The following is a 27,983-nucleotide window of genomic DNA, read 5'->3' on the forward strand; positions in this document are numbered from 1 at the left end:
TTATAAAACATACCGCATTTCAAAGACAATGTCTTTGAACTGGTCACGCATATCGCTTTCCATTTGATTGAGGTCCAGTTCCTCCAGGGAATCATGATCCAAGTTGAACAAAGCCTCTGTTTGGTTTAGCTTACATGCAGACCATCAACATTTAGACAAGTGACCGATTCGGTGGTTAAACCTGCAACAATTTTTTTTTAGCGTCGAGAAATATGGATTGTCAGCTGACAATCGAACCTCGGTGCCAACTTTGCAGCAAAACCATCTGCCGCTTTCGACAATTATGCTCATCTGCCAAGATAACGTCCCTATCCTTTGATTCACTTGTCATTCAACAGATTGTAATGCATTGCCTGGGCTTGGGAAACTCTCTCCAGGTTGTGAAGACCGTGGCTCAGGGCCACACAAATGCACCTGAACTGGCACTACCACCACCGATGCCGATTTAATACCAACATTCCAGACACAATAATTATTCCCATTATTATTGTCATTGTTATTGTTAGTATCTTGTTACCATTACTTTACTCTCTTGGGCTTGGGAAACTCTCTCCAGGTTGTGAAGACCGTGGCTCAGGGCCGCACAAATGCACCTGAACTGGCACTACCACCACCGATGCCGATTTAATACCAACATTCCAGACACAATAATTATTCCCATTATTATTGTCATTTTTATTGTTAGTATCTTGTTACCATTACTTTACGCTCTAGATTAAGGATTTTTCATAACTTACTGCATTCCCCCGTCTGCCGCCCGGTGGAGTGATCGAACCAATCTTAGAGAGTGATATTACGAAATACCTCCTCCGAAAATCGCCGCCGCGGTGAGCGGGCCAACAGCGTTGTTAATTCATTCGCTCTCTGGCATCTTATACTCTTCAATACAAATTTCTAACTACAGGATCCACCCCTTGTTTATAAATTTAATTTTTCTATAGATGCCTTGGCCACGATTGCCAGCAGATTGCCTTCCAAAACGTAGTCCGCTATTTCCGAGGATGTGCCTTAATTTTCCTAGGCATGTCTGGGCTACAGATTCATTCCGGTTCCGTCTCTGTGTCCTGCGTTATCAACAGTGTTTTTAAAGCGCGAGTTACGGGTGCCTCCGTTGGATCGGGGGTCCTCCTTTCTCTACTCTTAGTTAGTTGCTGCCCAGGCTGATGTGATGGGAGTCAATAATGACTTTATTGTGTACTTATGATATATGTAGGTTATATATATTTGCCACTTTAAATAAATCAACTGCTCGGTTTGGTGTCAAGATCAAGAATGATGAAAGCTTTATTCTTAATGTATACGCACGGGCAAGCAGCAGTGCTTTTGATCCCGTTAGTTCTAGATAGCGAGTCTAGACGAGGACGTCGCGATTACGCAGTGTGTATGTGTGTGTGTAGGTTCATGTTAATTTCAACGTCGAGAGCGTCTCCACCACGCAGTATGTGTGAATATGTGTGTGTGTGTGTGTTCATGCCGATTTCATCATCGGGTGCAACAGAGTTTCAGGTAGCGGGGGACGAGGCTATGCTGGCATGGTAGCTCGTGATCAATATATATATATACAGCGTTGGCACTTTGCTGATGTCGCCTACCGGGAGGGCTTCATAGGCGGAGGTGGTTGTTGAGGGGGGTTAATGCTGGGCATGGTAACTCGCGCGAGTCCCACGGCCAAATATCCCGCCCAACAAACCGAGGGGAACTGCCATATATCTTACGACTTGCTTCGCGAAAACATATACGCGATGTAGATAACAGTTAGGAAGCGCGGAAATATATAAATATTAGTAAGATCCAATTATGGGTTAAAAAGTTAGTATTGATTGCGTTCAGAGCGTCATAGAGAAATTATAGTCAGTACATAGTAGTCATCAGGGGTAATGCAACGCTTCGTTAGAACAATGATTTTAAAAAAGGGGTATGTAATTTCTAGTGAATCTGGTTCGAACAGAAAAGCTTCGCCGACTAACCAAGTCGGGACTATTAACATTACCACGAATTAGCTTACAAATAAAGACTGTTCCAAGCATCGTTCTACGGCTAGCTAGGGAGTTAATGGAAATGAAGTGGTAATATAAAGTTTGAATCCCAATTTATGCGCCGTAAAACAAACAGTAAGAACGTTTTTTTTTGTTACCGATTCAACGCGGTCCGAGTGAACTACTCATTTTAGACTCCATGGAGGTGATGCAAAGTAGCTGAGCAAGGTAGCTCCATTGTGGGACACCGGATGTGAATAGAAGCACACAAGAATGAGAAAAAAACACAATAAATCATATTTCTTTACCAAAAGAGAATGATTAACAGTCAAATGCTTTACTGAAGTCAGTGTTTTTTTTTTTTTTTTTTTACTTTGCTGTTTTTATTTATTGAATCTTCTTGTATACGAACTAACAATAAGTTTAAAAATCTTAACTATAACAAGTATTTTTTGAACAGTTGTATTATATTTCCAACTGTTCTATGATTAAACGGCCCTAATAATTTATTCGCTGGGTTGGTAGGTCCTTTCGCCGGAGACGGGAACGGCTGCTGAGCTGGATTAGACCTCGCGCTAGGTGGTTGGGGTGCGTGTAAAGCTTGCTATGGTATTTTTCCTTAAGTTCCGTGATTGCGTTGGTAACTGATGGGATATTTAAGTCTCTTTGGATGTTTTCACTCCGAACGTACCACGGTGCCCCAGTGATGGTTCTCAGAATCTTTGATTGTGCTCGCTGTATCATGTCAATATTGCTTTTGCTGGCATTGCCCCATAACTGTGAGCCATAGGTCCAGTTAGGTTTCAATATAGAATTGTAGAGCAAGACCTTGTGATCTAGGCTGAGCGGAGAACCAGAGTTGATGAGCCAGTGTTAGTTTTTGGCTTTGAGTTTAAGTTGGGTTTTTTTGGCTTCAATGTGCCTGCGCCATGTGAGTCTTCTGTCAAGGTGTACTCCTAGGTACGCTACCTCATCTACTTTCGGGAGTGTTATGTTGTTCAACAAGAGCGGAGGACAGTCTTGTCTGTTTAGCGTAAACGTCACGTGCTTGCATTTTTGCTCGTTTACTTTTATTCGCCAGTCAGAGAGCCACTTCTCAATGTCGATGAGGTACAGTGCCAACTGTGCTGTAGCTTGGATAGGGGACCTTGAACTGCTAAGGATAGCTGTATCGTCGGCAAATGTGGATACCGTTAAGCGACTATTTGTAGGGATGTCGGCTGTATAGATGAGGTATAAGGTTGGCCCAAGAACGCTGCCTTGGGGGACTCCAGCCTCAATTGTATGATCAGTGGAAGTGGCAGTGTTGCACCGCACTGTAAACTTTCTGTCATAGAGGTAAGACTTTAGAAGTTTGTGTGTGCTTTCGGGTAGGGATGTTTTAATTTTAAACATTAGGCCGTCGAGCCAGACTCTGTCGAATGCTTGGGATACGTCTAAAAATACTGCTGTACAGTATTCGCGATATTCAAATGCAGTTCTTATTTCCGTTGTAATACGATTCACCTGTTCAATGGTTCCATGGCTTTCGCGAAATCCAAATTGGTGGGCTGGGATTATATTGTGGTATATCAGATGTTGATTAAGTCGGATCAACAGGCATTTTTCGAATAGTTTCGAAATACATGAGAGTAGACTTATTGGTCTGTAAGATGAAGCGACTGTGTGGTTCTTACCAGGCTTTGGAATCATTATGATAATCGACCTCTTCCATCGTTGTGGACAGTAACCAAGTTTGGTGATGGCATTAAAGAGCTTGGTTATGTAGCGAACTGCAGAATGTGGCAGCTGGATGATAATTTCCGGTGTTGTAAGGTCGCAGCCGGGGGATTTTTTCGGGCTGAGATTGTCTTTGATTATTTTAGTAACTTCTTTAGGACGAAACACAATTGGGGTGTGTTGCTGGTGGCGGTTTACGGGATAGGACGATAGCGCGAATCTGCTAGTAGCCTGGTTTGGCGTGAACACATTTTGTAGGTGAGCGGCAAATGTGGTGGCTCTGTCTTCATCACTACGGGCCCAGCCACCTGAGGAATTCCTTATCGGCAAAACGGTTTCAGTCGGTGGGCGAAGAGTTGAGTGGGCTCGCCACAGTGACTTTTGTTTTGTGCCTGTTGGTGTGAGTTGCTCTATGTATCGGCGCTGATCGTCGCCCTCTTTTTGTTTCAGAGCGTAGGCCAGTTTCCGTGTGGCTACTTTTAGCTTTTGTTTTGCAGTTGGGGATCTGGAAGATTGCCATTCTCTGCGTAAGCGTCGTTTTACGTGGACGAGTTGCTCGATTTGTACGTTGGTCTTTTTTGAATTAATTGTATTATTTGTTATTTTGGGTGTTGCAGTAAGAGCTGCTGCATACGGCCGCTAGTGTAAGGTGAGTGTTGTCATCCAGCTGAATGTTGATAGATGTGGCCTGAAGATGATTTTCCGCCAATTCTTTTTAAAAGTGGTGCTTCATACGGTTCCTTATGAGTATGGCGGTGCCACCGTGTGCTTTTCCGTCGGGATGATTTGTATCGTAGAAATGGTAGTCTCTTATTTGAAAATTGTATTTGCTTGTGAGATGAGTTTCCGAAAGAAGCATTACGTCGATATGCTTTTCATGTAGGAATTGAGCTAGCTCAAGTTCGCGCTGTGAAACGCCATTGGCGTTCCACGTAGCTATGCGTAAGGTAGCCATTATTTATTTGATTGTTGGGCTACAAGCATTTGTATCAAAAGGTTTTGATTACGCATCATGTCTTGAATGGTGGTCTTCATAAATGTCATAAATTCCATCATGCTCTGTTGTAAGGCTTGCATCATAGCTTCAGTTTTTGTTTCCTGCTGCGCAGCTGGGTTATAGTTTTGTTGTATGTCTAATTTTGTGTGCACTTCATGTGGAGTTCGGGAATTTTGGGTTGGAGGCGTCATACCTGATTTTAAAACGTTTGCAAATGTTGTCTTGTTAGTGTTGGATGTAGGCCAGGGAGCGAAACTTCCTGCTTTCGAGAAAATTACTTCAGGGTTTGTCTTTGATGGTATCAGCGTAGCTGTTCCTTGGTGTGCCCGCGCCGTGTTCATTCTTTTGGAAGACGGATTTTCAGCTCTTTGTAGATTGGACAGCCTCTGTAGTTTGCTGTGTGATTGCCCCCACAGTTATTGCATTTTTTCTCGCATGCATTTTTTTTGTTAGTTTGACACTGTTTGGAGTCGTGGAGATCTCCACAGACTACGCACACCGGGCGACCTCGTGTGGCCATACTCTTGGCAGTTTGTACATTGTACAGGGGCGTTACGTTTGTGCGGCTTTTAGAGGTACTTCTAGAGCTAGCTTCTAAAGGTACGCATACATAAATTCAGTATAGCAACATAGTATATAAACATTAAGTGTATAAACATTAAGTCATGGTTCGATTTCGGGTGGCATTCTCTCTGTTTCGCAACATCGGCTCTGTAGCAACAAGCAGAGAGGCAGATCAGTAACGGAGAGGGAGTCAGTCGATTGCTAAAGTTGGAAATGCAAAGTACCAAATAAACTTAAGAGGCTAAATCCTGGGTTCCTGTTTTATTTAAATAAGAGGGTTTATGGTACCCCTACAATATCAGAAGTGGGCCGATCACGAGCCAAAGAAAAAAAAATAAATATAAGCAATGCATCGACGGAGCAGTTAAAAGGGTGGTTGAGTGAATTAAAAGAACCGACCACGGGAACAAAAAGAGAATTGATTTTGCGTTTGAATAATTTAACAAACGAAAAGCGAAATCAATTGAAATTATTATTAAAAAGCGAGGAAGAAGATTTCTACGGAAGCAGCAATAATAATGTTCAAAAAGGAAAAAGAAATAACGCAAAAGACGGAGAGCATAAAGACGACGAAAGTGACGGCGAAGCTGGAGATAGCAACGAAGACGGCGATGAGAAGAGCACGACATAAGTGCGGTACGCACTTACAAGAACAACAGTGCAGACAGCGCCCGCAACAAAAACAGCGGCGACGGGAATAGCGACGAAAGCGAAGTTGGCGGCAGCGAAGACGGCGACGAAGATGGCAGCGGTGAGAAAAGCGACAAAGAATTTGGCGGGAATAAACGAAATACAGTGGGACATGTTGGGCAAAATATGGATTTATTATTGCGTATGGCAACCGATGCAGTGAATGGATTTTCGGGAGATACATGTGCACGCAAATGGATCCTACAGGTGAAAAATATAGCCAGCGTTTATGGAATACATGAACCATATATAAAGATGTTGATCGTCAGTAAGATAAAAGGAAAAGCATGCATGAGGTTGCATGCAGATCCAGAACGTGTATTGCTACCAACAGAGCAGTTGGCGGCTGAGCTTATATCAATGTTTGGTGAGAGGAAGTCGAAGTTAGAAGCAAGGCGAAAATTTGAGGAACGAAAATGGACAGCTGGCGAACGCTGTTTTGCTTATGTAGACGATAAGGTGATGCTTGCACATGGAATAAAAATGGATGATGAAGAATTGGTGGCGCTCCTCATTGAAGGTATTCCGAATCAAATGCTACGTAACCAAGCCCGTACCCAATGCTTTGAAGATATCCAGCACTTAAAGCGGGTATTTGCGGAAGTGAAACTACCGAAAATGGATGAAGCAGACAAGAAGGTGGCATCGGTGAACAATAATAACAGCACACGCTTGCGTTGTTTCAATTGCAATTCGAAGGGACACTGGGCCAAAGAGTGCAGGAAGCCAAAGCGCGAAAAAGGGTCATGCTATGCCTGTGGTCAGATGGGGCAGATGAAAAACAAGAATGTGGATGAAAACAATTACGTAAGATATTTTGAAATTAATTTTATGAACAATTCTAAATCAAAATTTATTACAGCATGCCTTACAGCCTCATAGACACGGGAAGCCCCATTTCGTTCATAAAAATTAGTAAAGTACCTAAAGATGTTATTGAAGTACCAGTTTTAAGTTCATTTTACGGATTAAACAAAAGTTACTTGAAAACATATGGAAAAATATTGTGTTACATTATGAAAAATTTGAATAAAATACATTTTAATTTAATAATAGTGGCAAACGAGTCTATGAGTCATGATGTAGTATTGGGAAGAGACTTTATGGAAGCAAGCAACTTATGCTTGAATCTGGACACCTTGAAAATGATTACAGTGGATAAAATTGAAAGTCGATGTAACAAGAAAAGCGATAAAATGTTAGAAGAAACAAATATGTACAACAATAGTAAAACAGTTAGCGATAGTGTTAGTCAAGGTAGTAGTAAAAGTCAAATGATTAGTGACAAGGTTACAAATAAATTAGAGAAAGCTGTCAATGCTGAAATAAGCACAGATGAGAGGGAATTGCTTGAAATTAATGTAATAGATGACTCAATTGATTACAAAATAGGTGATCAGGTGGATCATAATATGAAATGTCAATTTATTGAGTTGGTAGAAAACTGTTATGTTAATAAAGAAAGACCGAATGAACCGGAGATTCGGTGTGAAATACAATTAAGATTAAATGACCCGAAACCGTTTAGTTGTTCTCCTAGAAGATTAGCATATACTGAAAAAGAAAAGCTGCAGATTATCTTAGATGAGTATCTAAAAAACGGAATTATTAAACCGAGTGATTCAGAGTATGCATCTCCGATAGTGTTAGTGAAAAAGAAAACAGGAGACCTAAGATTATGTGTTGATTACAGAAAACTTAACAAATCAATGGTCAAAGATAACTAACCTTTACCATTGATTGATGATCTGTTGGATAGATTAGTAAATAAAACGATATTCTCGAAGTTAGATCTTAAACATGGCTACTTTCATGTTTTTGTTAATAAGGAATCAATACATCTTTTATGACGCCTTTAGGACAGTTTGAATTTTTAAGGATGCCAATGGGGCTGAAAAATGCACTGGCGTTCTTTCAGAGATTTATTAATAGAATTTTCGAGGATATGATAAGGCAGGATAAAGTTATTGTATACATGGATGAGATTATGATAGCTAGCAAAGGAATTAAGGAACATATGGAAGTACTTAGGGAAGTTTTTGAGAGGTTGACGAGGAACAAATTAGAGATGAGAATGGATAAATGTGAGTTTCTGCAATCGAGTGTACAATATTTAGGATTTTTAATAAAAAGTAAGGGAATACAGGCCAATGACAAGGGAATAGAAGCAATTAGAGATTTTCCAATACCAGATAAGGTGCATGATGTAAGAAGCTTTTTAGGATTGTGTTCATATTTTAGAAGATTCATTAAGGGTTTTTCAACGATTGCAAAACCTTTATATGACTTATTGAAGAAAGACAAAGAATTTTCGTTTGAAGAAAAAGAGTTAGAATGTTTTGAGACACTTAAGAAAAAGTTAGTGGAAGCTCCAGTGTTAGGGTTATATTGTTATAAGAATGAAATAGAGTTACATACAGATGCAAGTGCACAAGGCTTTGGTGCAGTGTTTTATTACTCGAAAGCCACAACAAAGGATGAGGCCAAATATCATAGTTTTGAACTTGAAACATTGGCAACGCATTAACTCTAACGTTAAATAGAGTAGAATTAAATCCTAGGATTGCAAGGTGGGCATTAGAACTATTAGAGTACGATTTTGAGTTAGTTCATAAAGCAGGAAAGCATATGCAGCATGTGGATGCATTGAGCAGAAATACGAACATATTAGTGGTAGAAACTAATAGTTTTGAAGATAATTTAATTATTTGTCAAGCAAAAGATGAAAAGTTGAAAGATATTAGGAAAAAGTTAGAGAAAACGGAAGATACAATTTTTGAAATGAGAAATGGTGTACTTTATAGGAAGGCAAATGGTGGAAGATTGTTGTTTTGTTTACCAGAAGAAATGGAAGAAAAAATTTTATATAAATATCACAATGAATTAGGTCACTTAGGGAGAGATAAGGTTATAGATGCTATTGTTAAGACTTATTGGTTTTCGAATATGAAAGAAAAAGTTGTTAGGCATATAGGAAATTGTTTGAGATGTGTGGCATTTTCACCGAAGTCGGGAAAAGAAGAAGGAATGCTGCATAGCATCCCAAAGGGAAACGTGCCGTTTGAGATAATACATATCGATCATTATGGACCGGTAGATAATGGTAGAATAAAAAAACATCTGTTTGTAATAATAGATGGATTCACTAAATATGTTAGGTTATACGCAACAAAAACAACGAATACAAAGGAAGTAATTCTAGCTTTAAAGGATTATTTTAGATCATATAGCAGGCCGAAAGTTATAGTATCAGATAGGGGGACCTGTTTTACATCCGAAGATTTTGCAAAATGTTTGGAAGAGTATAATATTAAACACATAAAGATAGCGACAGGTTCACCCCAGGCCAATGTACAGGTAGAAAGAGTCAATAGAATAGTAGGGCCTATGATAGCTAAATTAACAGACATTGAAAAGGGATTGCATTGGGATGCAGTTATTGAAGACGTAGAATTTTCTCTGAATAATACCAAACAAAGAAGTATAGCGGAATCTCCCAGCAAGATGTTGTTTGGAATTGAACAAAAGGAAAAAGTTGTTGACGAATTAAGACAAAAATTAGAAGAGTTAGATAATGTTAGTGAAATTAGAGACCTGAAAGAAATTAGAAGAAAAGGATCGGAATCGCAATTAAAAGCAGAGAGGTATAATGAAAAAAGATATATAATAAGAAAAAAGAAAGTACGCAGTACAAAGTAGGAGATTACATTATGGTTAAGAATTTCGATAGTACAGGAGGAGTTGCTAGAAAGCTAATACCTAAACATAAGGGTCCATATGTAATAGAGAAGGTATTGAAAAATGATAGGTTTTTAATTAAAGATGTTGAAGGTTTTCAGTTGGCGCGAAATCAATATCAAGGTGTCTGGAGTAGTCAAAATATTAAACATTGGATTGGGAGTGGAAAATAAATTTGTATACTTAAAGATAAGAAAAAAAAAAAAAAAAAAAAAATATTTTAAGCAAATAGCGAATAAGAACAATGTAATAAGTATAAGTTGAAAATTTCGACAAGATCAGGTGATCTTAAATGTCAGGATGGTCGAATTTTAGTAGGCTAGAGGTACGCATACATAAGTTCAGTATAGCAACATAGTATATAAACATTAAGTGTATAAAAATTAAGTCATGGTTCGATTTCGGGTGGCATTCTCGCTGTTTCGCAACATTGGCTCTGTAGCAACAAGCAGAGAGGCAGATCAGTAACGGAGAGGGAGTAAGTCGATTGCTAAAGTTGGAAATGCAAAGTACCGAATAAACTGAAGAGGCTAAATCCTGCGTTCCTGTTTTATTTAAATAAGAGGGTTTATAGTACACCTACACTATCTTTTCCAATAAGGCTAATCAAAGTATTTACAAAACCGCTTGTGCTCTTCTGGCGGATGTATATTGGCGGAGGTTTTGTTTTCTTCGGTTCGATATCAACGGATCCCAGCGGCACGTCCTCAGCGGTATCTACCAGCAAGGCAAATCTGTTGGTATTTGCAGGGGCTACATTTTTGATCACGCTCAGTCAGAGCGTGAGCGGGTGCAGCCGATGACGAGGTAGAGCGGGCTGTCGGTCTATCTCCATCTGTTGTTGTTGGAGGTAGCGGGGCTTCTGTCGGAGCTAAGAGAGCGGGAGAGCAGGAGCGTGCTCTTTCTTGATTTGTTGGTAGAAGAAGGTTTCTTTGGCTATGGGTTATTGACCGCTCGATATCTGCGTTTGCGGTTATCGCTGAGACTTAAGAGAAGTACGCGTTGTTGCGTTGAATTGAGAGCCGGCGTTCGTCTTGCTCGCGCTGACGCTGAGCGCGAGTGTCGTTCTGACTCATAGTTTTATAATTTAAGATAACAAATCACTGTATATTTAAGCGATCTTGCATCGCATAGAGCGTCTCTTTCGCTTTCGGATTTTTTATTTAGTTTACTTTATTTGGCGTTCACTTCACTCAAAACCACCGATTTTGTGCGGAGCTCGATAAAAACGTCTTCACACTTCGGCGGTCACCGCGAACTTTTGTCAGTGTTGATGACATCTGTTTAAAGATTGTTTTTGAAGCCCTGTATTACGAAGGAAGTTAGCTCCAAAAGGTTAGTCGTTGTTGATTTTCTTTTCATAAGACCGTGCTGACATGGTGACCTACAAAGGTGCTGAAAATGAGGGGTGATAACATTTTTAAAAAGCTTAGGGATAGGCGACAATTCAGACATTCTTATGTAATTGCTTGCATGTAATTGGTTACCTTTTATAAAGAGAGGGATCACAAAGGACTACTTACATATATAGGGAAACCAAATATTCCAGAGCTAAGGTAAACTGTACCAGTAGAGGCATGTTTAAGGCTCAGCATCTATGCACAGTCGGGAATTCCGTCGGGGACTGGCGAACAGACAGGCTTAACACGCATAAGATCGTAAAGCTGTGAGCCTTCGTTTAGAGTGGGACAAAACTTAAAATCCGACTTTGATTCCGCATAGGAGTAAGCCTGTTCGAAATAAGGTAACGTAGAATACGTTGTTTGAAAAAACTTGTCAAATAGATTGACTATTGTCTGATCCGATGTTACCGAAGTATATTGTAGTATTAACAATGTTATACAACTCATTAGGATCCTATGCGAACTGGAACAAGGTAACATTTAACAGATCACTTAAATATTTTAAAAAGGACAGAATTAAAATTTTAAAAATCCGACTCTAGCTCGATGGCGTTGGGTGTGGTGGTCTTGCTTGTACAGATACCTTTTCTCTAAAGACATTAATGATAAAATCGAGAATTGAGCGTGCTTGCGACATACAAGTACATAATAAATTGAAATAAATTTGATTTTCCCAGGGTAGACTGTTAGATAATAAAACTTATATAAGTTATAGAAATATATAATCAAACAAAAATTTTTATAAAAGTTATACAACAAAGTTATAATTAAATAGATGCTAATTGGACTATTTGCTAAATATATTCTAAAAACAAAATTACTTATTTAAATTTTCCCATATTTCCGTTTTTCTTTTTTTCAGTGCTGTTCTTCTTTACTCTATTCTTGTTACATAAAATACATTTTTTTTTCAAATTGGTTTCTTTAATCAGAAAAAAAAAATGTAAGAGAGTGGGTTGCGAGTAAGTTCGTTTTGTTTTTAAAAAATATTTAATAGTTTACTTCAGCAATATCATTAGTTTTCAAAAATTTGTTCGCAAATCATATTGAAAGCAAAGTTCTAAAAAAAATTGTTTTTTCTTAAATTTATTTACTTTTATATATTCAGGTTTCACTGTGTGTAATTAGGAATTAGTTTTTCTTTCCCTTTTTAATATTAACTTCTCTTCGTAATTTCTCTTAGTGTGTTTTTCCGGTTGCAGATTAGCTCATATAAAATAGTGTCATTTTTCACGAACACTTGCAGAAAATACAATTAAGACATGCCTCTGCGAGACGATTGATAAGTATCTATTACGAATCGAGTGGGAGAAATGGCTACGAGCTTTTGAAATTTACCTCGTAGCTGAGGAAATCACTACATCTGTTCGGAAAAAAAGCCAACGACTTCACCTGGGAGGACCACAACTTCAACTTCAACTGTGGTAGAAAATGTTGCAGATAAAGATATATATATATATATATCTGGGAAATGAACCAGATCAGCGAACTAAAATGATCGATAACACAGAGAGCAAGAGAGTAACGCGCAGTGGCAACGCTGATTAACGGAAAGAACAAAAAGAGGACTTCGAGTAGAATGGTGAACGAGAGCAGTCGCAAGTTTTTCAATCGCGCTATATACTTACGTAACTAGAGCCAAACAATTAAATTATAATAAGCGAGAACTATTGTCATCAAACAATATAAAGTGTACTATAACCAATTGTCATTAAACAATAAAGTAACACATTATAATAGAAACTTGCTACAAATTTGCGGGCTCGTCCGAGAAGGCCCAAGTTGTGTATGCATAAGTGCGAATTTAATGAGTGCGAGCGAGACAGAACGTACGCCGCATCGATTAAAAGGAAAACGACAACGACGCAAGAGGAGTCGCGGTGAAGCTGAAGCAAGGAGAAGTCAATCGACGACGGCGAGCAAAAGGTGTTTGTGACGCAGTGTCCATGTGAAGACTTTAGAAGACGGAGGCCAAAAGGTGTTGGAGATTCCGTATCTAGTGCTCGAAGAAAAACGGCAGCAGCCAAAAGGTGTTGGAGACGCTGTGTTTATTCAAAGTGCAACGGCGGTGACCAATAGTTGAAGGCCACGCCGTAGAAATTGCAAGCAGACAATTGAAGAAAACGGCAGCAGCCAAAGGTGTTGGAGACGCTGTGTTTATTCAAAAGTGCAACGGCGGTGACCAAAAGTTGAAGGCCACGCCGTAGAAATTGCAAGCAGACAATTGAAGAAGAACGGAAAAACGACGGTTACGGTGTAACAGAAGAAGAAGAACGGTGAAGCAATCAGAAAAACGACGGTCGCTTCAGTGGCAGAGGAAGCAGAAGGAGAATAACGGCGCAACGAAATACGCCGCCACATATACGAAGGCGATCGAGCGGCAACAGCGACGAGAGAGGCGAAGCAACAGAGAAAGAGGCGAGGCAGTAGGAACGAAAGAGGCGAGGAAAACGAAGAAAACGTTTGCTGTTAACATAGATTTAACAGAGTTGGCTAAGTAGTTTTGAAAACTTTAAAGAGAGGGTATGTTAAGTAGTTTTGCAGCTTGACGCAAAGAAATCAACTGTAGATTTTATTTCGTATTGAGAATTTTGTACTGATAAATTTTATATCATTTATAATGGATCGGATTGAAATTCTTGCGCTGCGCGTTGATGACCTACGAAATAAGCTGTCTGAGTTAAATTTGCAGACAAGTGGTACTAAAAGCATACTGCAGCAGCGGCTCCTTGCTCACTACAGATTAAACAATGAAGAACAAAACATTTCGGACGATGAGTCAGTAGCAACTGCACCAATGATGACAAATGAAAATAATAGGTCATGGTTTACTCTAAAAGATGTCGAAGGTAGTATTTCTGAATTCTCAGGTTCTATAGGTAGTGTTGATGTTGACCAGTGGATAAATGAGGTAGAAGAATGTGGGAGTACAGTTCAGTGGAACCAATTACAAATGTTTGTCTATGCGAAGCAGCTTTTACGAGGTGCTGCTAGATCGTTTGTCAAAAGTCAACAAAACATTCGAAGTTGGGAAATATTGAAAACTGTATTGCTAGATGAGTTCGAAGTTAAAGTGTCATCAGCAGAAATACATCGAAGATTAAATAGACGCCAAAAGAAAAAAGATGAGAGTTTACATGAATTCTTGTACGCACTGATGGAAATAGCTAAGCCAGCAAAGCTTGAAGATGAGAGTATTATAGACTATTTCATTAGTGGCATTCAAGATTCCCCTGCAAACAAAGTAGTGCTGTAGCGCCAAAAGAAAAAAGATGAGAGTTTACATGAATTCTTGTACGCACTGATGGAAATAGCTAAGCCAGCAAAGCTTGAAGATGAGAGTATTATAGACTATTTCATTAGTGGCATTCAAGATTCCCCTGCAAACAAAGTAGTGCTGTATCAAGCAAAAACATTAAAAGAACTAAAACTTAGTTTGGATGTTTACAAAAAAGTTTGTAGTTCAAGCAAGTCATTAAACAAGCCTGGATCATTCTTTGATAAACAGAGTTCTGAGTTCAAGAAGATTAACAGTGACAACAAGACACGTAAATGTTTTAAGTGCGGTGATGATACCCATTTGCTAAGAGATTGTAGGAAGAAAGATTTTGTTTGTTTTAAGTGTAACCAACCAGGACATCGCGCATCAGAGTGTAAAATAGATGGAAAAGTTAAGCAGGATCAAAACACAAATGTTGTACAAGATAGGAAGGAAGAGTTAAAGCCATTAAGCATTTTCACTCCTTCAGGTTTAGAGTTGAAAACTGTGCAGTATAAGTCAATGATGTTTCAAGGATTAGTTGATACAGGTGCTGACCTTTGTCTTATACGCAGAAGTGTTTATACTAAGTTGGGCAGAAATAAGTTGACAGGCTTAGCGAAGTGTTTGACTGGCTTAGGTGATAGCCAGGTGCTTACATTCGGTAGCTTTGTAATTTCGGTTGAGGTACATGGTATAGACATGCAAGTTGAATTTCACGTAGTTCCTGATGAGGATATGGGTTTTGATTCGATTTTAGGAAGAACAATCTTAAACAGCGTGGATATGAAAGTAACCAAAGGTGGCACAGAGTTCATAAGTCGAGTTGTAAACCAAAATAAGGTTGAGAGTCAGAGAATCCAGCCATTGTACAAAGGATCATGTGCTGAGTTGTTTGTTGAATTTAAAAGTATGTGCATGTTGGGGGTGGAGCAGGCTGACATATTGGATGAGGTTGATTTATCACATTTGAGTAGTGTTCAAAAAGAAAAAGCTTTAAGTCTAATTGGAGATTATAAGCCAATTCGAAATTGTTCGACACCAGTGAAGATGAAAATACTGTTAACCGATGATTTACCAGTATTCCAACAACCAAGACGTTTGGCAGAGTGTGAACAAAAGATTGTGGATGATCAAGTTCAGGAATGGTTGCGTGACAAGATTATAAAGCCGAGTGTGTCGGAATACGCATCACCAGTGGTGCTTGTTTCGAAAAAGAATGGGAAAAAACGATTGTGTTGTGACTATCGGAAATTAAATGAAAAGATAATTCGTGATCACTTTCCAATGCCTCAGGTTGACGTTGTTATCGAAAAGCTTCAGAGTGCTTTGGTGTATACGACTTTGGATTTAACTAACGGTTTCTTTCATGTGCCCATTGAGTTGGAATCCCAGAATATACCTCTTTTGTAACACAAAAGGGAAAGTACGAATTTCTGTATGTGCCCTTTGGTATTACAAACTCACCTGCAGTTTTTACTCGATTCATAATGGCAGTCTTAAGGGAACTAATCAACAGTGGAGATGTAGTAGTATACATGGACGATGTGATTGTGCCCAGTAAAAATGTGTGTGAAGGATTGGTAAAGCTGGAGAAGGTGTTGAGTGTTGCCAGTGAAAATGGATTCAAAATAAATTGGTCGAAATGTCAGGTGTTGCAAACGAAAGTTAACTTTTTGGGGTATATAGTTGAGGGTGTTACTATTAAGCCTTCTGGAGAGAAGACAAGTGCTATCGTTAATTTTCCGTTGCCAAATGATAAAAAAGGTGTTCAAAGATTCTTAGGATTGACGTCGTATTTTCGTAGATTTGTCAAAGATTTTGCAGTGACTGCTAAGCCTTTGTCGGACCTTTTAAGGCAAAATACTAAGTTTAAATTTGATGTGCTGCAGAAGGTAGCGTTTGAACAGCTGAAAGTAGCCTTAACTTCTAATCCTATTCTTCTTCTAATCCTATTCCTATCCTAATTCTAATATTGAAATTGTACAATCCCAAATTAGAAACGGAAATCCATACAGACGCTTCAAAATATGGTTTCGGTGGTGTATTGTTACAAAAAGACCCAGAAGATTGTTTTTTTCATCCGGTTCAATACATGAGTCGTAAGACTAAACAATGCGAAGAAAAGTATCATTCTTATGAGCTTGAGGTTCTTGCAGTTATCGGTGCATTAACGAAGTGGCGTGTGTATGTGTTGGGTTTGAAATTTAAGATTGTGACTGACTGCAACGCGTTCACTATGACGATGAAGAAGAAGGACCTTCAAGACTTTGATTATCAAATAGAACATCGCTCAGGGACGAGAATGAGACATGTTGATGCGTTGAGTAGAGTATCGTGTTTTATGCTGAGCGATACTGTTGTACATCGCTTGAAACAAGCACAATTACTCGATGAATGGACGAAAGTAGTGAGAAGCCTTGTAGAAAATAAAGGGTATGAAGATTTTTATATAGAAAATCAAATACTTTTTAAAGATCCTAATCGTGAGCTTATTGTTGTACCGTCGCAGATGGAAAATGAAATAATTACGATTGCTCATAAGCAAGGACATTTTGCTGCGAAGAAAACGAAAGATTTAGTTGAGAAATCTTACTTCATACCAAAACTTAAAGAAAAGGTTGTTCGTGTTGTGGACAGTTGTGTGGAGTGTATTATATTTAATTCGAAAGCTGGGAAGAAAGAAGAAGAAGACCCGGATTGAAAAGGGAGATAGACCGTTGATGACGTATCACATTGACCATGTTGGGCCAATGGAGATGACGAGCAAGCGCTACAACCACATTTTAGCTATAGTTGACGGTTTTTCGAAATTTGTATGGTTGTATCCCACCCGTAGCACAGGAGCAGAGGAAGTTATAAGTTGTCTAGAGCGTCAGGCTACTAATTTTGGAAATCCTTTACGGATTATCTCTGATAGGGGAACTGCGTTCACTGCACAGGCATTTAAGTTGTATTGTGAGGAGCAGAAAATTCAGCATCTAGTGATTACAACAGGTGTACCTCGTGGAAATGGTCAGGTTGAGAGAATGCATAAGACAGTAGTGTCGATGTTGTCGAAGTTAAGTCATGAAAGTGCAGGAGACTGGTATAAGCATGTCAGTAAAGTGCAGCAAATAATCAATAGTACACCGCCTAGAAGCACTTTAGTGTAGCCTTTTAAAATCTTGACTGGCACTGAAATGCGTCTTCCGAATGATGGATGGATTTGGATGAGGAGAGAGAGCTGGTGCGCGCAAGAGCTTCCGAAAACATAAAACAGTTGCAGACAGAAAATAAAAGGGTTTTCGATTTAAAGCGCAAAGGTGAAATAATTTACAAGATAGATGATTTAGTAGCTATTAAGCGTACGCAGTACGGAACTGGGTTAAAGTTGAAAGGAAAATTTCTAGGACCTTACAAAATTGTTAAGGTAAACAAGCACGGAAGGTATGACGTAGAAAAACTTGGAGACGGCTATGGACCTTTTAAGACATCGACAGTCGCAGAATATATGAAGCCGTGGGGAAATTCATTCGGGTCGAATGATGTATCAGGAGGGCCGATTGTGGGAAATGAACCAGATCAGCGAACTAAAATGATCGATAACACAGAGAGCAAGAGAGTAACGCGCAGTGGCAACGCTTATTAACGGAAAGAACAAAAAGAGGACTTCGAGTAGAATGGTGAACGAGAGCAGTCGCAAGTTTTTCAATCGCGCTATATACTTACGTAACTAGAGCCAAACAATTAAATTATAATAAGCGAGAACTATTGTCATCAAACAATATAAAGTGTACTATAACCAATTGTCATTAAACAATAAAGTAACACATTATAATAGAAACTTGCTACATATATAAAGTCCTCGTTGAGAAATTAAGCGCATACTTCTCTCCAAGGCAAAACTCCAGTTAAAAGGCATCTATTTAGGAACCACTGTCCTTCAGAAGGAGAGACCTTTCCAAAATTTGTTTTACGACTGACTGCTCTATAAAATTAAAAAATTTGATTTTGAGGCAACTAAAATATAACAAAATAATTGATAGCTGGGCCGGAGTAAGTCTTAAAAAGAAATTGTTGGAAAAAGAATACACTTTGACCCAAATGATAAATGCCTGTCAAGTCGATGATGAACTTATGCGAGCAAAGCCGGAATCTGAAGCATACTTTGAAACTGAGGGAAAATGAAAAATCTCAACAAGTCACATAAACATAAATAGTTCCGACGAATGCGGCAGATGTGGTCCTAAAGCCATTTCAGCAACAGTTCTTCATGTCCAGCCAAAAATCAAAAGTACACCAAGTGCACACATAACATATTTGAAAAGCTAGAGACCTCAGAGACATTATGAATCAGCTAAACGTCAACGCAGTAAGGTGCGTTGGGTAGAGGAAGAACGTGACCTGGAGCAAACTGTTTCAGATTCAAAGTGACGAGGATGATGAGATTATTAGATGTCGCGTTGGCGGGAGCGAACTCTCCCTAATAATTGACTCTGTTTCCAGATTCAACCTTATAAGTACAAAAGACTGGGCCCATCTTCAGGCAGAGAAGGCAGCTGTATTCAACGTTCGACCAAATTCAACAAACAAGTTCAGAGGCTATGGTTCACAAGAATTGCTGCACATAATTTGTGTTCTCGAAGCCCGTATATCAATTGACTCGAACCCAGAGGTGTTTGCTTCATTTTCTGTAATAGAAACGGAACGCATCACTACTGGGAAGATTCGGCACTTCAACTAAATGTCTTACGCATGGTACTCGAGTTGAAGAATGGAATGGTCTGCCAGTAAAATTATCGATTGATACAAGCATCAAACCGATCCAGCAACCCAATTCGTAAAATACCAATCGCACTTGAAGATATTGTAATTGCCAAACTGGAAGTGGCTGTTGACCTTGATATTATTGAACCAGTAATAGGACACTCCCCATGGATATCGCCTATGGTCATAGCTTTCAAAGAAAACGGCGACATAAGGATATGCATTGACATGAGGCTGGCCAACAAGGATGTTTTAAAGGTAAATAACGTATCTCTGAATTAGGAGAAATGTGTTTAGAAAACACAACAAGTTAAATTCTTGGGAAACTTACTATCGGAAAAAGGCATCGAGGTGGACCCGGAGAAAGTGACAACGATCCTTTCATTTAGACATCCCTAAAACAAAGAGGAACCCGTAGTTTTTTAGGATTGGTTACATATGTTTGAAAATTTATTCCCGACTTGGCCAACCGTGCAGACCCCTCAGACGATTGCTTAAAAGGGAGAGCAAATTAAACTGAGGAGAGTCAGAAACGACAGCTTTTGAAGATCTAAAGCAGCATTTGGCGAGAATTACGAACTTATCATATTTTGACACAAATAATAAAACGCGCTAGCAAATGCAAGCCCAGTGGCCCTAGCAGCAGTACTATTGCAATTTGATACGGCCGGTGAACCAAAGATTGTTTCGTTTGCAAGTCGCAGCCTATCAGATGTAGAAAAGCGATTCTCACAGACTGAGAAAGAAAGTCTGGCTTTAGTTTGGGCAGCCGAAAAATTATATTTTTATTTAGTCGGACTAGAATTCGACCACAAGCCGTTAGAAACCATTTTTAAGCCAACTTCAAAACCTCCAGTTCGAATTGAGCGATGGCTCTTACGTCTACAAGCATTCAAATTCAAAGTCATATACAAAGTCATCAACAAATTCTGGATGGCGGAAAACTGAACTTAATATATTTCGGGTTATTAAACACACAGTCCCTACATCATTAAACATTTCGGAAATCGCACGGGAGAGCGCTGCTGATGAGGAAATCATGGACGCGATGATTTCTTTGGATGCGAACTTGTGGGATACTGGTACATCGAACAGTTTCTACTCATTTCGAATCGAGCTTTCAATGCGAAAAAGAGTTTTAGAATTGACCCATGAAGGACGTCCTGGTGAGTCAGCTATGAAGCGTCTATTGAAAATTTTGTAAAGACATGCAAAGATTGCATGCTTGTTTCACAACCACTCCGTCCAGCTCCAATGCAAAGAACAGTTTTTCCAACAAGTCCATGGAATTCCATGGCCAGTGACTTATTAGGCCCACTTCCTAACGGAAAATACGTGTTGCTGTTCATCGATTATTTTTCCCGGTATATGGAATTAAAATTGTTACAGTGCATATCGTACGAATAAATATCGGGGCAATGAAGGAAAGGCCTCAAGCGAACGACGAGGTCGAAAATATGAATCGATCCATCGTAAAGAGACTTAAAATTGCTCATCTTAATAACATATCTACAAGAAATTTATGACTTCATATTAATGCACAATGTCACACCACATAGCACTACAGGGACCTTTTCTTCTGAGCTAATGTTTAACCGTATGATCAGGGACAAAATCCCAAACGTCTAAGATATTGTTGGCGAAGTCCACGATTCAAGAGAAAAAGATACTGACTGCTTGAAGAAACATAAGGGGAAAGTAGAGGTAGATAAAAGGAGAGGGGCGAAGGAGACAGATAGCGAGGTGGGCAACCAAGTCTTAATTAAAAATGTTGTCTTCCCAAACAAGTTAACGCTTAACTATGACACAACGACATATGAAGCAGTCGGGTGCGTAGTTAATATTGTTAAAGTTTTAGGTGGAGGAGAGACAATAATTAGAGATAGAAGATACAAGATGCCATAAAACAATAGACGTTCCGGAACTACCATCAACGAGCGCCGACTCGGAAATGTCACTTCAACACCATAAGGCAGAGACTACCCCACAAAACAGCACATCTTTTGGACCTGGCACCTGGAACCGGTGCGAGAGAGCTGTCAGCCAAGCAACGAGAGAGGCAATGCACCCTGGCTGGGCTTGTATGAAGTCACGGCCAAAAATACTTCTAGTGGTAATAGAGTTTTGAAATTGATACTGTAAGTTCTTTAAAATTTAAGAATTGTTAAAATGTAATAAATAGGCGTGGTCGATAATATTTCCGCCCACACTGAACTTATTCTGCTCAGTTATTTTTCGATAACTGACTGACTCAATCTCTTTTCACAACTTAACTCTACAAGCAATACCAACACTGTTTGGAGACCCACTCCAGTCCACATACATCAATACTAATGCACACCGTATTTTTCTGTAGGCTTCCGTTATTCCTGCAGACATCTACTTCCCCCCGCTCCTACCCGCGACAAGAATACGTTCGGCAGGAACTCCAACGGTTCTCTGCCGCGAATCAAAAGAAAAGAAAAGGCGGCATGGCGCGTGCCAACATGCTAGAAATGTCGTTAAATTTAAATGATGTGCGACATACACAAATCACAAGAACACAGCAGCAGCACAAACATAAAGGTACTAGTGCTAGTGATAGCGTCATAAGCCTGATATTAAAAAAAGTAAGATAACTTTTCTATATTCATGACAATACACAAAACGGCAACATACTGCAGAAAACTCAGCGATTTTATTATCATAAAACAATAAAGAAAAACAAATTGTAATATACGGTTTGCATCCGAATTTAGGCGCCGCAAGGCAAAAAGTGAAATCTTTTTTGGACGGATTCAATGCGGTCCGAGTGGACTACGAATTGTGGACTCCAAACAGGTGATCCATACTCAAGAATCGGACGGACTAACGAAATAAGGTTTTAGTCAAGTAAGGGTCATCAAATGCCTTAGACCACCTTTTTATAAAACCAAGCAGACCCCTGGCCTTATTGACAATAGTCGAAATATGGTCAGAAAATTTTAGTTAAGGGTCCAGAAGAACACAAAGATCATCATTTAAGTTTAAGTTTGAAAGCTGCCTAGATCGGATTGTAAGTCCAAATGGCGCGAAATGTCCTTGTGCTGAAGGCATAATTTAACATCGTCTGCGTACAGGTCGGTAATAAATAAGGTAAAAAGAAGCGGACCAATGTGGCTCCCTTGTGGGACAACGGATGTGACTCGAAGAATACAAGATAAAGAATTTTTAAAGAGGACTTTTTGCGTCCTGTCATTTAGATAGCTTGAAATCCAATTTAGAAGATCAACAGGGTAACCTAATATATCAAGTTTCCTTACTAGAAGGTAATGATTAACAGAGTCAAATGCTTTACTAAAATCAGTGTAGATGACATCTGTTTGAAGATTATTTTTGAAACCTTGTATTACGAAAGAAGTTAGCTCCAAGAGGTTAGTGGTTGTTGATATGCGTTTCATAAAACCGTGCTGACACGGTGATATGATTGATCTACAAAGGTGCTGCAAATGAGGAGTGATAACATTTTCAAAAAGTTTTGGGATAGCCGACAATTTAGAGATTCCTCTGTAATTGCTTGCATCCAGTTTGCTATCTTTTTTATGAAGAGGAATCACAAAGGGGTCCTTCCATATATGAGGAAACTGTGAAGATTCCAGACATAAGGTAAACAGTTTCAGTAGAGGCTTGCACAAGGCTTCCGCACAGAATCTGAGCACACGGCCAGGGATTCCATCGGAACCTGGCGAATAACACGCTGAAGATCGTTTAGCAGTGAGCTTTCGTTTATAGTGGGGCAAAATATTAGATTCGACTTAGATACCGCATAAGAGTATGGCTGTTCGGAATGAGGTAAAGTTGAATATGTTGTTTGAAAAAACTTGGCGAATAGATCGGCTATTGCCTGATCCGATGTAACCGTAGTGTTTTCAAAAAATAGCGAGGAAGGGTAAGAACTTGTTTTTCGCTTAGTGCTAACGAAATTATAAAACTGTTTCGGATCCTGTGCGAACTGGAACTTACAACGGTTTAAATAATTTCTGTAGCACTGAGCATTAAGCACGGTAAAGTTTAATTGAGCGCTTACATATTTAGAAAGGATGGACTGAGAACCGGTATTTTTAAATTTTGTATAAAGTCTGGACTTGACATTTCTTAGGTGTGTCAACTCTTTATTAAGCCAAGGAGGTTTAGAGACTGCCGGATAGTACATCGGAACACAAGAGTCAAAACATATTAATGGCATCAGTCATTATGTTGCAGGAGTAAAGATCGAACTAATTAAAGCCAGCAATAAAATTGTTTAGCCTCCGAAAATTTGCCTTGTGAAAACAGTGAATTCGCTTTGTTGATTTCACTGAATTTACTTTTAATACCGTACCTATGTCGATTGCCACCTCGAAAGTAGGATGATTTGGATCTTCAGGCTGAGTAAGAGGTGCTACCCTGGACAGAAACACACTTTTAGGACTTTTTACAAGACATAGATCCAACAGTCGACCAAGAAAGTTTCGAATATAATTAACTTGCAACAACGATAGGTCGAGCAAGCCGTCAATAAATTCATGTTGTGCCAAAGGGAGAAGGATATTCGATTCTTCCTCTGGGCACCACGTTGTGCCAGGTATATTAAAATCACCTAGAACTACCAATTGGTCCCTGTCAGACAGTTTATTTAATATGGATTGGATAGCGGACAGATGATTCTGATATTCTGAGAATTCAGAAGGTGGTGGAATATACGAACACGTAATATAAACTCATCTGTCGGAAAATGACAGTTTTACGCATAACAATTCAGAGTTACGGGACTCGTCAAAAAGTAACTCCTCCGACGCGAGGGTAGACCGCAATTAAGACTCCATCTCGCCGTCTGGAGGGACGGTCAAACCTATATATAGTGTACATACCTGGGATGACTTCGGAGTTAAGTATCTCCGGCTTTAACCAAGTCTCTGTGGACACTATTATATGGGATGCAAAGAAAAGACTATTACAATACAATTTGGTTAGTTTGCTACTTAAGCCTCTAGCATTTTGATAGGAAATAGTAAGATTAGATGTTAGTTATTTGAAGAAGAGAAAGGAGATGAAGAGGCGGATGGTGGAGTGGTCTGTCCACGTGATGGAAGATTAATTCCGACGGGCCCCTTCCTATTTTTAATATTAGCTTCGAACTCCTTTACTACCATACTATCCGGCCAAAAATCAGCAGAACATGTGGTCGAAGCTTATTAAAAGCTCATTAGGGACAGTTATCTTGAAAGATGATATGTCCCTATTCTATTATCGGCTTTTGTTTTGTCTTGTATATAAGGCAATACATCAGATGATGTTTCACTTATACTATTACTTTCACGATATCGTCCCGATTCAGACTGATCTTCTAAATCTTAATCCTAATCCACTCAACCTCGGCCAGAAGCTTTTCTTTGAGATTTTCTTGAACTTTCAAATATGTTTACGATTAAAGCTTTAAACTGAAATTTTTTCACAGCATTGTGAAATTCAAATTTGCTGAATGCCGCTTACTTTAAGTTTGGTTATTTATTGGGTGCTGGCGACATAATAGGGCAAAGGAAATGCTGATGAGATTGGAGTTTGAAACTTGTTTATCAAATGGGGCAGAGGGCTATATTTACGGATTGGATAACTTGCATTGTCCCTCGAACCTCATTAATTTTTTCAGCGCTGAAAGAATCCGTCGTGAGATCCTTGACAACATGGAAAAGCAAACGAAGACAGCGATATAGCATCTATGGGGTGCCTTGTTTCTGGTCTCTGCCTTATTAAACATTGGACGCATTTATTGATGATACTAGGAACAAACAACTCCTGCCGTTCTGCATGCAAACAATGAGTGTCTCGTATGGTAGGCAAGTTTGCATTGTAAAGCCTCCCGCTCGAAGTAACCCATCGGAACCGAGTATAGGCCTAAGCGAAGCCAGCTTTTCTGTTTAAAAGGCTTGCCCTGGCAAAGAAATTTATACTCTTTTCCAAGTGAACCTCGTAAAGAAGGGGTCTGGCCGGGATAGTATCTCAGTCCTGTCCAAGGAACCTATACAAGAAATGTATATAGAAGGGTTGGAACCTGTAGTTAGGTATTTGTATTTGAGAGTATAAGATGCCCGATAGCGAATGAATAAACCCCGCTGTTGTTCCGCTCACCGCGGCGGCGATCATAGCAGGAGAAATTTCGTATTATTACTCTCTATTTGATATCGGAGTCTTCGGGAAAGGATACTGCTCCGGTTGATCTTACAGGGTATGGTAAGGCTACTGCTCCGGTTGATCTCGGAGGCTACTTGCATACCAAGCGTGCAGGTTTCGCAAACCAATTTAGGTTTCATGCAAAGGGTGGTAAATAGGAGAAGGGGGAGGTACAGTGAGGTATGAAAAATGCGGTGGATTATGTTCACAGTATTCTTTTATAAAGTTAAGTGAAGTGCAGCTAACCCGACGTCTTCTTCTTTCTGGGACTTCTACCAGCAACGTCGGGACTCCGAAAGAGAATATGATATCACGCAAAGGGGTTCAGAATTCTTCGGTTGCGTTGATTTGGAAATTTAGAAGAAGATTTCTACGAAAGCAGCGGTAATAATGTTCAAAAAGGCAAAAGAAAAAACGGAAAAGACGGAGAGCATAAAGAGAACGAAAGTAATAGCGAAGCTGGAGATAGCAACGAAGACGACGATGAGAATGGCACTGTGCACAACAACAAAAGTAACGGCGAACATGGCGGCAAAATCGGCATAAGCAATAACAAGAACAACACTAGCATCGAAAACAACAGTGCAGACAGCGCCCGAGTTACCAGTGTCTACTGAGGGTGGTGTACTTCCGTATGGTATTTTGATTTAAGACAATAGGCCTTTTCTCTTCTGTCTTCCAAACTGAACTGAACTTACTTTATTTCTCGAATAAGAGCTTAAGCTACAAGTGTCTACAAGAATGCTTATGTTGTCTAAATTGTGTCCGCGAAAATGCTGTTGCGTCAGTTTCAGTTGTTCTTCCGAACTGTCGCAATTGACATCCTGTCCAATACGGAGTCGGCATTGCAACAAAGTGTAGTGATCACTTGAGATCGCTGAGCGATGAACTGCTTCTAGGTGGCTTGGCGGGTGGTACCGAATACACGGTATGGATGATTCGGTAACTCCCGCAACAACAACAGCGGCGACGGAAATAGGGACGAAAAAGAAAATTTGCAACAGCGAAGACTGCGACGATGGTGGCAACAAAGACGGCGGTGAGAAAGGCAACGAAAACGGAGGCGAGCAGAACAACCAAGACGGCGACAGATAGGGGCGAGGCATTGCAGTTGGGAACAGAAACGCCGAAGCTGGAGGAAACGATAAAATAAGCAAACCTAGCAACAAAGTGTATGGCGTGATGTTGATCTACTTCTTTGATGATTTCCTGTTGGCCGGCATCTTTGACATCGCATGTTGTTGGTTGGTTATTGATAATGCCCTTGAGGCAGTGGGTTGATTACATTGGTTTAATTCCGAGCATTCTCGCAAATGTTTGGTGTATGTTAGGGTATTTATTTTCTATTCTATTTGGCTGATCAATCAGCTGTGAGTCGAGGCACAGCTAGGTCAACTGGCAGAAAGCACAAAAAAGTCACAGTGATTGTTTTCCCAAGATGTTGTCGGAAAGATCTGTGAAATTTATGCAAGAACAAGGAGAGCTGCAGAACAAAATACTGCAAGCCATCAAGGAAAGGGCATCTATATCAGCAATAGATGTATTGGTAGTCCGATTTACTACTAACAACAATGCTCTAGTAAAATTGGGAGTTTAATGATAAAATATTTATGAAAACTATGGATGCTATCAAGGCCTACAAGGAGTCACTATAAAAGGTAGAAACACTTGATGAAATAAATATACCAAGAGGATCAAAATTATCTGATACCGCATCAGCTCGGAGCTCCAGTCCAGTTGATAATCTGGTTCAACTGGTGGATAGAAGAGCGGACAGGGTGAGGCAACAGATGAGCCTAATCTACGAAACCCTAGATAGTTCAAGTGAGATTGAACTAGTCAAGCAGCTGGCAATGATGAAAAGTCATTGGTCCAACGTGACGGACACACTGAAACTGCTTGAAAACAAGTATGACAGAACTGCCTTTGATCAAGATGAGGCAGACATTCAACAATCTGACGTTGTCGCACTAGAGATGGTACTTCAAATGAAGTTGGAACAGTTCAACAGTTCCAACTACAACGTGCCAGAACTCCCAAAAGTGGACCTTCCAACGTTCAATGGAAATGCGAAGGAATGACCAACATTTGGTTGAAACGCATTCTAAAAGTCTAAGACGGTCGTCTTCTCGGACACTTACCTTGTTCTATATCGGTATCCTTGTTCTTGACGGTCGTGGACTGCTGGATGAGGGCGGCAGATCCGGAGGCAGACTCAACATCGTTTCCCTCCACGATAAGCTCGTCCTTCTGGGCAGTGGAGTTGAGCACTGTGACGACAGGAGCCATCTCCACACGACGAATGTACTTCTCGCCCAAGAAGTTATGGATCTCAATGACCGTGTTGTTCTCGGAGGTGACACAGTTGATGGGGAAATGGGCGTACACAGCACGCATCTTGTACTGGAATCCAAACATGACTCCCTTGATCAAGTTCTCGATGTGACTGCAGACGGTACGAACGGCGGCCAACTCCTTCTTGGTTCCGAACCACTTCTCCACCTTCAGGGTGCGATTGTCGGGAATGTACATGTCCAGAGCCAACTGCTTGAAGCTGCGCTTCAGGGTGCCGCGGGTGCCTTCACCGAGGCCTTGATATCCTTGGGGATCTTCAAGCACTGGTTGGAATTGATGGTACGCATCTTGATGACAGCTCCGTTAGTCCCTCGTTTGTATGACACAAATTCTCGATGGACTCCTCGCGGAAACGGGGAAAAGAA

The 27,983-nt window shown here is 39.9% G+C and overlaps 1 pseudogene; it reads right to left on the bottom strand.

The window, feature by feature from the left end:
• Positions 1-27,983, bottom strand: LOC6620750 (annotated as a pseudogene).

This window comes from Drosophila sechellia, chromosome 3R, assembly GCF_004382195.2.
Source record: "Drosophila sechellia strain sech25 chromosome 3R, ASM438219v1, whole genome shotgun sequence".
Classification (NCBI taxonomy): domain Eukaryota; kingdom Metazoa; phylum Arthropoda; class Insecta; order Diptera; family Drosophilidae; genus Drosophila; species Drosophila sechellia.